The sequence below is a fragment of the Eleutherodactylus coqui genome, chromosome 5, assembly GCF_035609145.1.
Source record: "Eleutherodactylus coqui strain aEleCoq1 chromosome 5, aEleCoq1.hap1, whole genome shotgun sequence".
NCBI lineage: Eukaryota > Metazoa > Chordata > Amphibia > Anura > Eleutherodactylidae > Eleutherodactylus > Eleutherodactylus coqui.
In genome coordinates, this window is record NC_089841.1 from 53,373,541 (window position 1) to 53,386,021 (window position 12,481).

At 44.1% G+C, this 12,481-nt stretch overlaps 1 protein-coding gene across 1 annotated transcript in view; it reads right to left on the reverse strand.

Moving 5' to 3' along the window:
* Window positions 1–12,165, reverse strand: part of RAB27B (RAB27B, member RAS oncogene family) — a 219,707-nt gene extending 207,542 nt beyond the window's left edge. The window contains exon 1 of the mRNA XM_066602519.1: window positions 11,980–12,165. The gene's annotated coding sequence lies outside the window, so the exon portion shown is untranslated. The remainder of the gene's footprint in view (window positions 1–11,979) is intronic.
* Between the last annotated feature and the right edge of the window lie 316 nt (window positions 12,166–12,481).

The following is a 12,481-nucleotide window of genomic DNA, read 5'->3' on the forward strand; positions in this document are numbered from 1 at the left end:
CGCTGAAATTGACATGCCGTACAGAATTCAAAGACGTGGCATGTCAATTCTTTCTCCATTTCCGCGGCGGCCTCTCTCCTCTCTATAGGGAAAGATGGCCGAAACGGAATGCAGGCGACAAAAGGCGGCGGGCTTTGAAGCTGCATTTTACCTACGGAAATCTTGCCGTATTTCCGTACGGTCATTTCACGAGATTTTGGTCCCGTGTGAACCTAGCCTATATATTATATTATAATGTGATCTGGCAGGCAGTCTATCAAGCCACCCCACAGGCAATCTGCAATGGCAGTAATGCGGACCTTCAACTGAGGACGTGGTGATGGCAAAAATCGATAGAGGAGTTTAAGAGGGGACTAGACAGTCTTTTTAGAGCCCTATGCTATTACAGAATATAGACATTAAATAGTCATAAGGGTTGTTGACCAAGGGATCTTTTGACTACCGGACTTGGAGTCAAGAAGGAGCTCTTCTCTGAAGAGTGTTGATCTGGGGATTATTCTGACTGCCATTATGGAGTTGGGAAGGAATTTTTCCCCCAAAATGGGGTAAATTGGCTTCTAGCTAATTGAGGGTTTTCTGCCTTCCTCTGGATTAACATGTGGAGGCTGTAACAGGCTGAACCAGATGGATATTTGTCTTTTTTCAGCCTCGCATACTATGTTACTATGTTAACTGCTATGGCAACCAAATGACACTCCGCGGAGAACCATTCAGGCCCCTTAACTTTGATCAGGGCATTTAAATGCCGCTTTCAGAAATTACCATGTCATTTAAAGGGTTAACAGGAGTTGGAGCTTTAGGAAGATTTGCATATTCCTGATGCATTTTGGGAAGAGGGAAGAGTCGCTGCGAGTGGGACAGTCGCTGGGTTTAGCGGGGTCTAGTTGCTCAGAGGACATCGCCAGACCGCGCACCTGTAACATCTCAAAAGGTTCTTTATCATTATGAGAAGTTTTAACTATTAGAAGTTTGGAAGTGGGCATCAACTGACCATATAGAAGGGAAGAGGAGCCATTTGGTGAGCTGCAAGGTATGCTGTATAATTACTGACTTACCAGAGGAAAAGCCAAACTTCACCTGCCAGAAATGCAAGCTTGTGTCTCTACTGGAGGAAAAGGAGAGAATAGCTACATTGAAACTCATTAGGGAAGATGAGGATTTCCTTGACAGAGCAGAAGTGTTGGTGTGAAGAAAGCGGGAGTGCTGATTGTGGGGGGATTCCCTTTTGAAAGGAACAAAGGCCGCTGTCTGCAGACCTAATATAACCTCACGATATGTGCGCGGTCTTCCAGGTACGCAGATCAAAGATGTGTTTGACAGGCAAGACCCTTCCATTCTACAGACAATTACCCATTCATCCTAATACATGTAGAGGCAAATGACACCACAAAAAAAAATATATATATATAAAAATAAAAGGACCTTGCAATTATCTGCAGAGATTTTGAAGACCTTGACAGGAAAGTTAAGGAACTAGGAGCACAGAAGGTCTTCTCATTCATCCTTTTAGTAGATGGCCATGGAATAAGAAGATAGAACAGGATTCTAGAGGTGAACAACTGGCTATATCGATGGTGCCATCAGAAAAGATTTAGATTTCTAGACCATGGAGTGAACTAACTATATGATGGACTGCTCGCTAGAGACAGGTTGCACCTTACAAAGACAAGTAAGCATATATTTGGCAGACGCCTTGCTACGCTCATCAGGAGAACTTTAGACTAGAACAATATTGGAAGGGAAGTGGAAGGTCAAGCAAATATATACAGCTAATGAATACTGTTGAGAATTTTGCTATTAGAAGAAAGAACAAAGACAAAAAATTCAGAAGGAAAGTAGAAGAGCAAGAGACACCGATCACAAACTACAATGTTTCTTCACAAATGCTCAGAGCATGGGAAATAAACAAGAATTGTAGCTCCTAACACAGGAAGAGAAATATGATGTCATAGGCATCACGGAAACTTGGTGGAATGATACACAGGATTGGAATACAAGGCTTGAAGGATACAACTTATTCATAGGAAACAACCCTAAAACAAAGGGGAGGAGGTATTGTGCTGTATGTTAGGAAAACATTCATCTTCACAGAGAGTCCAGCTTCAGAGCATGAGAGTTCTGTAGACACGGAGTAAGAATACAAAGAGAGAACAACAGAAAGGACACCATTGTAGGCATTTACTATAGACCACCTGGACAAGCAGAAGATATGGATGAACTCTTTCTACATCACATGGCCAAGCTCTCAAAATAGCACAACACAGTGATTATGGGAGATTGTAACTATCCAGACATTTGTTGGGTATCTCTCTCAGGTAAAAGTGATGGATCCAACGAATTCTTATCCGCTCTTAATGACAACTTTATCTTCCAAAAGGTAGAAGAGAGAACAAGGGGATCTGCTATCTTGTACCCAATTCTTACAAACAGGGAGGGAATGGTTGAGGAAGTAAGGGTGGCTGGGACCTTAGGAGGCAGCATATTTTGTATTTCAGCTGCACTTCAGTAGCGGTGAGCGATTCCAGTGACCTGATTGGTTGTTGGGTACACCCCCCCCCCCCTTTGGAGATGTGCACGAGTGGGCGGCCCGCTAAATAAGCAGCAGCACGGCCGTAGGAGGGTCGGCAACTAACCCTAACCTCTAACCCTAACCCCAACCCCAACCCCAACCCTAAACCCTAACCCCCCACGGTTCTCGTGAAGTAGTACTCGTGCAGGTCTCCAAAGGGGGGGGTGTACCCAACAACCAATGAGGTCGCTGGAATCGCTCACTGCTACTGAAGTGTGGCTGAAATACAATATATGCTAGGAGGCAGTGATCATGCTATTCTTGAATAACATGGGAGGGAGGGGACCTTAGAGGACTCAAACTTCAAGCTTGGATTTCAGAAAGGCAGATTTTTATGGACTCAAAAGGAGGATAGGAAGAATCCAATGGCTGGATGTTCTTAAGGACGCAAAATGTCCAAAATGCTTGGGAAATATTGTGAAAGACGGTTCTAAAAGCACAATTCCTAACAATCCCTAAAAGAAGGACAAATGGGAAGGATTTAAAGAGGCCAGGATGGATAAAAATAAAACTTAAAACACATGCTAAAAAGAAAGGGAAAAAAAAGCGTTAATCAAATGGAAAGAGGGGAGAATATCAGATTATATATAAGAATATAATGCAGACTGCAGAAACTGTAAAGCCAAGTGTCAAAATAGCTAAAGCCAATAATGAGTGATTTAGGAGGTATGTAAAAATAAAAAAAAGGTGGATGTATACAGAATGGAAATGGTGAATGGCGAATTTGTTAAAAATGGTGTTGAGGAGGCTGGAAATTTTAGATTCCTATTTTGTATCTGTTTTCTCTCAAAAAGTAGATGGAACATCAACTGATCTTCCCTGTGCTATTGTGGAAATAAAAGAATGCAGGCTATCTGTAAGCAGAGAGATGATGAGGGAACACTTAGCTAACTTAAATGAATTCAAGTCTAAAGATCCAGATGAATTACATCCCTGGATACTAAAGGAAGCAGCGGAGGTAATTGAACCACTCACTGTAATCTGTGAAAAACCATGGAGAACAGGGGAAGCACCAGAAGATTTGAAAAGGGCAAATGTTGTCCCCATCTTCAAAAAAGGGAAGATGGTGGATCCAGGAAACTACAGGCCTGTGAGCCCGACTTCTATTACAGGAAAGTTCTTCAAATACATTATTGAACAGTATGTATGCAAGTGCTTGGATGAGAATAGAGTAATTAACCAGAGCCAGCATGGGTTTGTAAAAAAACCAAGTCAGCCAGACCACTCTAATCTAATTTCCCTCTATGACAGAATCATGGACTAAGTTGATCAGGGAAATGCAGTAGATACAGTACATGTTGACTTTAGTAAAGCATTTGACATAGTATCTCATACCATACTTACTGAAAACAATTACGAGTATGGGATTGACAAGGCAACTGTTGGGTGGATTCACAACTGGCTGAGTGATCATACTCAAAGAGTGGTCATAAGTGGCTGCACATCCAACTGGAAGAATCTCTCAATTGGGGTACCATAAGTCTTAGTCCTGGGCCCAGGAAATTTTCATAAATGATCTAGATGAGGGAATTGATGGGGAATCTGGTCAAATTTGTTGACGGCACAAAGTTAGGAAAGATAGCTAACACTAGGGAAGAGAAAGGATTTAAGAAGATCTGGACAAGCTTGAACAGTGTGCGGCAACTAATAGAATCGTACTTAACAGGTATAAATACAAAGACCTACATCCAAAGTAAGTGTCAGCAAATTCATTGGGAAACTTGATAATTTATTGTGATCTATTATTCTGCAGTTATCCTAAGGCCTTAGTCAGACGGGCGTTTTTAGCCACGATTTGCGCATGCGCATGCATCCGGCGATTTTATAAAACCATTGCTTTGCAATGGTATCGGACACATGAGCGCTTTTTATGCGCTCGTCCGATAAATTATAGAACAGAAATCGCAGATCGCACCTATCTGCGATCTGCGATTCCTGTTCTCTTCTCTATATGCGCTCAATGGGGCCGGCGGCAGCAGCGCCGACCCCATTGAGAACATATAGAAGACAAATCATTCTTCTCTGCCACAGCTGTAACAGCTGTGACAGAGAAGAATGATGTTTGCCCATTGAATTCAATGGAGCCGGCAATACAGCCGCTCCATTGAAAGCAATGGGCTGCCGGCATGCGCAGGGTGAATTGTCGGGAAGGGCTTAAATATATAAGCCCTTCCCTGCAATTCATCCTAAAATGTGTTAAAATAAAAAAAAAAATTGTATACTCACCTTTTCGCTGCAGCCGGAGTCCAGCCGCGGCCGCCGTCAGTTCTCCTGAACTGCTTCTCGGCACTATTCAGCCGGCGGGGCTTTAAAATCCCTGCCTGCTGAATGATCTGCCTCTGATTGGTCACAGCCCTGACCAATCAGAGGCAGGTTTCACTCACACACCCATTCATGAATTCATGAATGGGTGAGTGACTGCTGCCTCTCAGCGCTGAGCCAATCAGGGGCAGGTCTGACTCACATCCATTCATGAATGGGAGTGAGACATGCCTCTGATTGGCTCAGCGCTGAGCCAATCAGGGGGCAGGTCTGACTCACACCCCCTTCACACCCACTGCAGGACGGCCGTGCGGAGCTCCGGCTGCCGGGAGAAGGTGAGTATATATATATATATTTTTTATTTTTACACATTTTAGGATGAATTGCAGGGAAGGGCTTATATATTTAAGCCCTTCCCGACGATTCATCCTGGGCTCGCCCGCAGCGCATTGCTTTAAATGGAGCCGGCTCTATTGCCGTCTCCATTGAATGCAATGCGCTGGACAGCTCCAGCCCGTTTCTAATGAAACGCGGCTAGGAGCAGATTTTCGGGCGATTAGCGGGCAACTTGCGTGCACCGGTAACGCGATTTGCGGATGCGCATCCGTCATGCGATCCGCAAATCGCGTGAAAAAACGCCCGTGTGACTAAGGCCTAAGAGCGCAGGATCTTTTGTAACTTTTTTTTTTCTATACTATGCACTGGGAAGAGATCTTCCTTTCAGAGGTCCCCCGTTATCCGTGCAGCTCTCCCCTTTTCCAAGTGGATGCTACCAGCATAGGAAATAGACGATTAAGATATATCTGAAGGACCACAGGTGAAGCACCTGGAGACCTGAATTGGGTCCAGGTGTCCACACCAGGTGAGCACAGACATTTGCACCCTGAGGCGCTTTATGATTTTTAATAAAGCTCTACATCTGGGTAAGAAAAATGAAAAAAAAAAAGAAAAAAAAAAAAACACATACAGAATGTGAGGAATTGAGCTAAGCAGCAGCACATGTGAAAGAGACTAGGTCTACTAATAGATCATAGACTGAACATGAGTCAACAGTGTGATGCAGCAGCAAAAAAGGCAAACACTTCTGGGATGTATTAAAGGAGGCATAGAATCTACATCACATGAGGTAATTATCCTCCTCTACTCTTACTTAGTTAGACCTCATCTAGAGTAATGTGTACAGTTCTGGGCACCCCACTTTATAAAAGACACTGACAAACTGGAGCAAGCTCATAGAGCAGCTAACAGGATGGTGAGCGGACTGCAAATCATGTCCTATGAGGAATGGCTAAAGATTATGGGAATGTTTAGCTTGCGAAAGAAGGCTGAGAGGAGACTTAATAGCTGTCTACAAATATCTGAAGGGCTGTCACACTGCAGGGATCAGCTCTATTCTCATTCCCACAAGGAAAGACTAGAAGCAATGGGATGAAACTGAAAGGGAGGAGACACAGATTAGATATTAGAGAAAAACATTCTGAGTGAGAGTGATCAATGAGTTGAACAGGATACCACAGGAGGTGGAGAGTTCTCCTTCAATGGAAGTCTTCAAAACAGAAGCTGGACAGAGATCTGTCTGGGGTTCTTTAGTAAAACCTACATTCAGCAAGGGGTTGGACCCGATGACATCGGAGGTCCTCTCCAAGTCTCGATTCTATGATTTTATGATCAGCGCCAGTACTGATCACAACTGTTATGGGTGGGTGTCAGCTGCCAAAGACAGCCAAAACCCGCATTATATAGACCCCAAATCCATACAAACCCCGAACATCCATGACGTAACTGAAAGTCATGGAGCGTTAAGCTGTTAAAGACATATTTCCATCCATATCAGCAGCAAGTTTCTGTCTCCCGGTATTTCAGATCATACTGTGTTTCCCCGAAAAGAAGACACTCAACCAATGGGTCGTTCATACGTGCGTATTTTTCTGCACATTTTGGTCGCGGAAATAAAAGCGCAGCACGCTGTATTTTCTTGCGCAAAAGTCATAATAGAAGTCAATAGGTATGAGCACATGCATGCGCAATACGCTAGGAGATGCGTGAAACACTGCGTAATTGCACAGGCAAAAGATCATTAGACTAATTAGCCATTTAAATAGCTGGCGGCATTGGTGCTTATTTTTTTGGGGTGCGCGCAAATGCATATGCCTTGCGCGCACAAAAAGTACAGTGAAATACGTTGCTGCGCGTGCAATAAAGCAACATTTGTTCTGTAAAAACGACGCACTCATGCACGTGGCCGTGTGAAAGCGGCCTGAGGCCAATGCTGAAGGCGTACAGAAATCACACTCTCTGACTAAGGGCGCCTACCCACTGGCGTTTTTTTTTCCTGCGATGCTAAATTGCGTTTTGCGTTTTTTCTGAAGAGCAATTAGTATAGAATGTGTTCTTGTCCATTTGGGGTTTTTTTTTCGTTTCGTTGCAATTTTTCACATAGGAACTGTCAGTTGCATATGTCTCCTTATTTTTCTCTTAATGCACCCATGATTGTCAATGGAAATTAACGAAAAAGCCGCGGAAAACGCTGCGTTTTTCACGCACGAAAATCGGCAACGCCAGTGGGTAGGCGCCCTAATATCGCACTCCTCTGTGTAAATACACCCCGATAGGGTCATTTTGTACGGCAACAATGAACAGACCACACCTTTCACATCTTTTTTTGCGCAAAAGTGTGTGACAGAACGATTCGTATCATGTCCTATAAGGCCCTCCAGCGCAGATCCTTCCTAAGACCCCAGCCTAAACAGCACAGCATGCTGCACTATTACATCCAGGTAACTGCCGGACCCCAATTCCCTCACAGATTCCGGATTTTTGCTCTCATGACAAAAATAGAAAAATGGAAACCTGAACGCAGAGTCTTACGTAGGGAAAGTCAGGAAACAGAACGCGACATTATCCCCCGCAGACACTTGTGGGGTCCTTTATCTCCCCGCAGTCGGGCAGAGTCAGCATGACTATTATAACATTATTAGAAACCCGGAGACATCCTAAAAATATCTCACAACCGTTGTTAGACAGCGGCTAAACCTTCCCACGGCAACCGCCGCCATAAATCCGTCCCAAAGCGCACATAAAAATCCTGTAAACCTGCCAATCTCTAGCTGGCGACAATCAGAAACATTGCCATTGCGTGCCCGTAATCCATTATATAGATGTAGTAGAGGTGAATATGTCAGTAAGGACAATAAATCAGTCCGCAACAAGCCTATTGATTTACATTGGGCTGTTCAGACTTGCGTTTTTCATGCGCGCGTTTCACATGTGTGAAAAAATAACAAAAAAAAAAAACACAACCCATAGCATGTGGATAAAAATGCCCATAATAGGCTATGGGCACTTAGATTACGCAGAATACATGTAACGTGCGGATTTGCGCATGTAAAATATAGACGCACAATACACAGACCACATACGCCCTGTGAGTGAGCACTTAAAGGGTCATCTTCTATGAGCCCCATATACTAAACTATGGGCTCAAAGGAGAAATGGCGCAGTCGGCAGACGCCTCTCCTGTTCTTTCTTAACATCTGCATTTCCGTTTTTCATTTCCATCATAGAGACAGAAGCAAATGTATCAGTTTCATTTGCCATCGAGTTCAGTGGGGTTTTAAGAATTTGTGTCCGTTCTCTCTAATTTCCGTTTTTTTCTTTACACGTAGTCTATCGCTCTATTTTTTTCTGTCCCCCCCAAAAATGGAAAACTGATGAAAAATAGACTTCCGCATTTTTTTCCTACATTGCTGCCAATGGAGACTCAGTGCAGAGCCTTTCGCTTGCATCCGTTCTTTCCTCTGCACATAATGTAGAAAATAAAATATTTACACAAAAAAACAGATGGAAAACTGAAAAAAATGGAAGCTAAGGTTTTGGGGTTTTTTTTTTGAGGGATCCATAAAAAAAAAAAAATTAAATTAAAAAAGGTTTCCTTCGGCATCCAGTTTTGATTCTCTTTATGGGACTACAGACGGATTCTTTAAACGCAGTGCGAATAGAGCCGTAGGCCAGATTCACACGGGCGTATTTACGTGTGTAAAACTTGCGTGCGCAATGTGCACAGAATAGAACCCTTTGATTTTAATGGGTTCATTTACATCCGCATGCTTGTATAAAAAGGACACAGCATGCTCCATTTTCATATGCACACCCAAAGTCCTCGTAGAAGTCAATTGGGGTGCGCAATTGCGTGCAAAATATGCCAGGAAATGCGTGAAACACTGCGGAATTGCGCAGGAAAGAGAACACCTCTGGAACTCATTACACCAATTAGTCATTTCAACTGGAACATACTTTTTTGCTGTGTGCAATGAAAATGCCTTGCGGATAAAGTACAGTAAAATACGCCACTTCGCGCGAAAAAAAAAAAAAAAAGGATTTTTTCGTTTGTAAGTCGCATCACACTTCCCTAGTTTCTTGGACCGATATTGCCCTCACTGGAAACACAGGCAAGTCTCATGCGACTGCGATGTTGGTCCAAGAAGCTCCGACCAATATTGCACTTGCAAAGATGTGATTTTTATAAAAGTGTAATGCTTTTTATGAGAAAAAACGTATCCCGCGTGCGCTGCGGCACGTACGATTATCTCATGCGTGAACATGGCCCATTGTTATTCCCTTAGGGAGCAAAAAATAAATAAAAATGGCATCGCCCTTGAACGAAACTCGCATTCACGTGAGCACAATGTGATTATTTTTTTTTTCAGTCTGTATAGGCAAGAATAGGCAATATTGCCCAAAGATAGGACATGCGCAATTTTTTCTCTCCCATCACTTCTCCTCGCAGCGCTGTGAGAGTGGAGCGTGTAAATGCTCCCAGTAAAGACAGCGGGTTCTTTCCTCGTGCGAGTTCTGTGCACAGAAAAAGTGCAGGAAAATCGCCTGTTTAAATGGCCGTATTTACATGGCTGACATCCGTTTTGTGCGTTGTGAGAACACAAGACTCGCACAAAAAAATGGGCCTATTTACACGGACGATTTTTCTCTCGCAGTGATGCTGCGAATCCGAGAAAATAAAATAAAATCGCAGCACGCATTATTTTCATGCACGCCTTGCACAGGAACAGAACATGCAGAAGTGTGGTGTCCAGCGCATCACACAGAACACGGATGTGGTGTCCATGCTCTGTGTGATGAGAGTCACATCCACGAATCTCAGGCTCGACTGGCAATTGGCCGTGTAAATAGCGACCTTCCACCTGGGCGGAATTAGCCCGCAAGACACACCGCAACACGGGGTAAATACCATCCCAAATCCGCAGGACTACCTTCACATTTTGATGCGGACTTGAAAATAGCCTAAATCTGCAGTCAGGGCTAATACACTCGTGCAATCGCAATATTGCTGCAGTTTTTCTTAAAAACGCAACACAAGTTTGTGTTTCACGCAGAATTGCATAGCAGTTTTGTGGTGTATTCCGGGAAAATAATTCCACACGTGTGAAATCACGCTTAGGCCACCTGCAGAGGTGCGGAGATTCTGCGGCAGGATTTCCCGCAGAATTTCTACCCGTGGAAGCTGCCATAGGATTGCATTAGAAAACCCAATCCTAGGCAGATGACCACGATCTGTCTGCGCGAAATCACGCGCAGAAAACAAATCGCGGCATGCCTTATTTTTTGTGCGGGGCTCGCAGAAATGTCACTCCCCGGACGCCGTAGGAGCAGGTGAGTGCCGCGCTGGTCCCTGCAGGGGCTCGGGTCGGGTCCCGCTGAGAGAATTCTCGCAGCCAGATCCGTCCCGGTCGCCTGCAGGCGGCCTTAGGCTAGTTTCACGCAGGTGATCGTGATTTTGCTATGAGAAAATCGTGGCAAAATCTCGTCTTTTTTCGATTTTTGAGAGTCAGCGCTCCTATTTCTCGCAAAATCATCTCTGCTGCTCACGATTTTGGTGAGATTTTTTTTCGTGAAAGTCAATAGGACTTTCTAATGTTACAAAAAAAAATTTAAAAAAAAAAAAAATCACAATGCAGGATTGCTGCGTTGCGATAGAAAAGGATACTCCAAAGGGCAAACATGGGCAGTAGATTAAAAAGGAAAAAAAAAACCAAACACGCACAGCGCAGAAGGATGGAGCTGCGATTTTTGGTTCTCTCAACATCGCTTGAGTAAAAACCTCACTAGCGGGAAGGAAGCCATTGAAAATCATTGGTTTCATAGTCTGCTTTTTTACTGACTTGCGCAACACGCTAATATCGCGCGGTTTTCTCGCCCGCGTCCAACCACCCTTATACTTACCTTCTCATTATTCCTCTGCTGTCCATCCAAAAAGCTGCTGCTCCATGCGTCCCGCAGGTCATTATATGTGCGTGCACAGAAGTAGTCCACGGGATAGAAGGAACAGCAGTTTTCCGGGCAGACAGTGGGATAGCAATGAGTATAAGGCACGGTTTACATAAACCAATTTGCGAATGCAATACACAGAATAGAACCCATCGATTTAATTCATATTTCCATATTTTCACATTTCAGTAGTGCAAGAAAAAAAAAAATAGAACATGCTCTTTTTTTGGGCGTATTTGCGCACATTTGCACACCAAAGGGGGTGCAACAAATGCGTGCAAACTACTGCGCAAATTCAATGAAAAAAAAAGAACATCTGGAACTCATTAAGACTAATTAGCTATTTTAAATCAGTGCGCCTTTCCAGGCGCAAAAATTACAGTAAAATACGGCAATGCGCACGCAAAAAAAAAGTATCGCTCATTTTGCAAAAACGCTACACTCGTGCATACGCCAATACGCATACGCTTGTGTGAAGCCGGCCTTAAAAGGAGTTCTCCCTGGACTCAGCACCACATCTCCTAGCAGCCCATAACTTTACGGGGCTCATAATAGATGTCAGAGACCCTTTAAATCAATTCAATGCAAATACAGATAAGACATAGAACAGTGAATGGTGCCGCCTGAACAACTCAGCTCTGCTACACCTGTAATAGAAGAGTACAGCAAAAGTAACCCGGCTACAATGCAGTAGATAGACAATACACAGAAGCATAAGTTGCGAAGTGCTGCAAGTTCAAGGCCTGATATAACCTGAGCCCTGTAGTAATTGCCTCTGGCTGCATCCACACTATGTCTCTGCTGTGCAGAGCCCTGCCAGTGCTACTAAGTCATATAGAGAGGATACAATGTAAATAAATCTCTACCTCCGCCCTTGATCTTGCTGCTCGGTGGATCTGCTGGAGGTGTCAGCTCATTGCAAACCTCGCAACACTGTTGCATCCATCTCCTCTTGTGCAATCAATAAGGGGGATGGCAGAGGCTGCAGAGGAGGGATCAGGTGCACAGGGATAGCTGGGTGCACACCAGCTCACTGGGATCCACTCTGCCCAGATGCAGCTCTCTCCTGATCTCAGCCCAGTGACACACTGCTGCTTGCCTGCCTGCAGCTTCTCCAGCTCTGCTGGGTCCTACACTCCACCCTCACATTGACTGCTGCTGAATCATATAGATCCCCCCCTACCTCCAGCAGCATCTGCAGCATTAACAAGGATGGGGGTTAAATCATTCGAGTATGGTTAACAGTTGCTGTAATCCTTCTCTACATCATCAGATGTAACAGAAATGAGTTTGTCAGATGCAGAAGGAATAACGTTGTCATTGGATTTGCTATCACTTGTCATAGTTGAGGGTCTGACCAATCCTGAA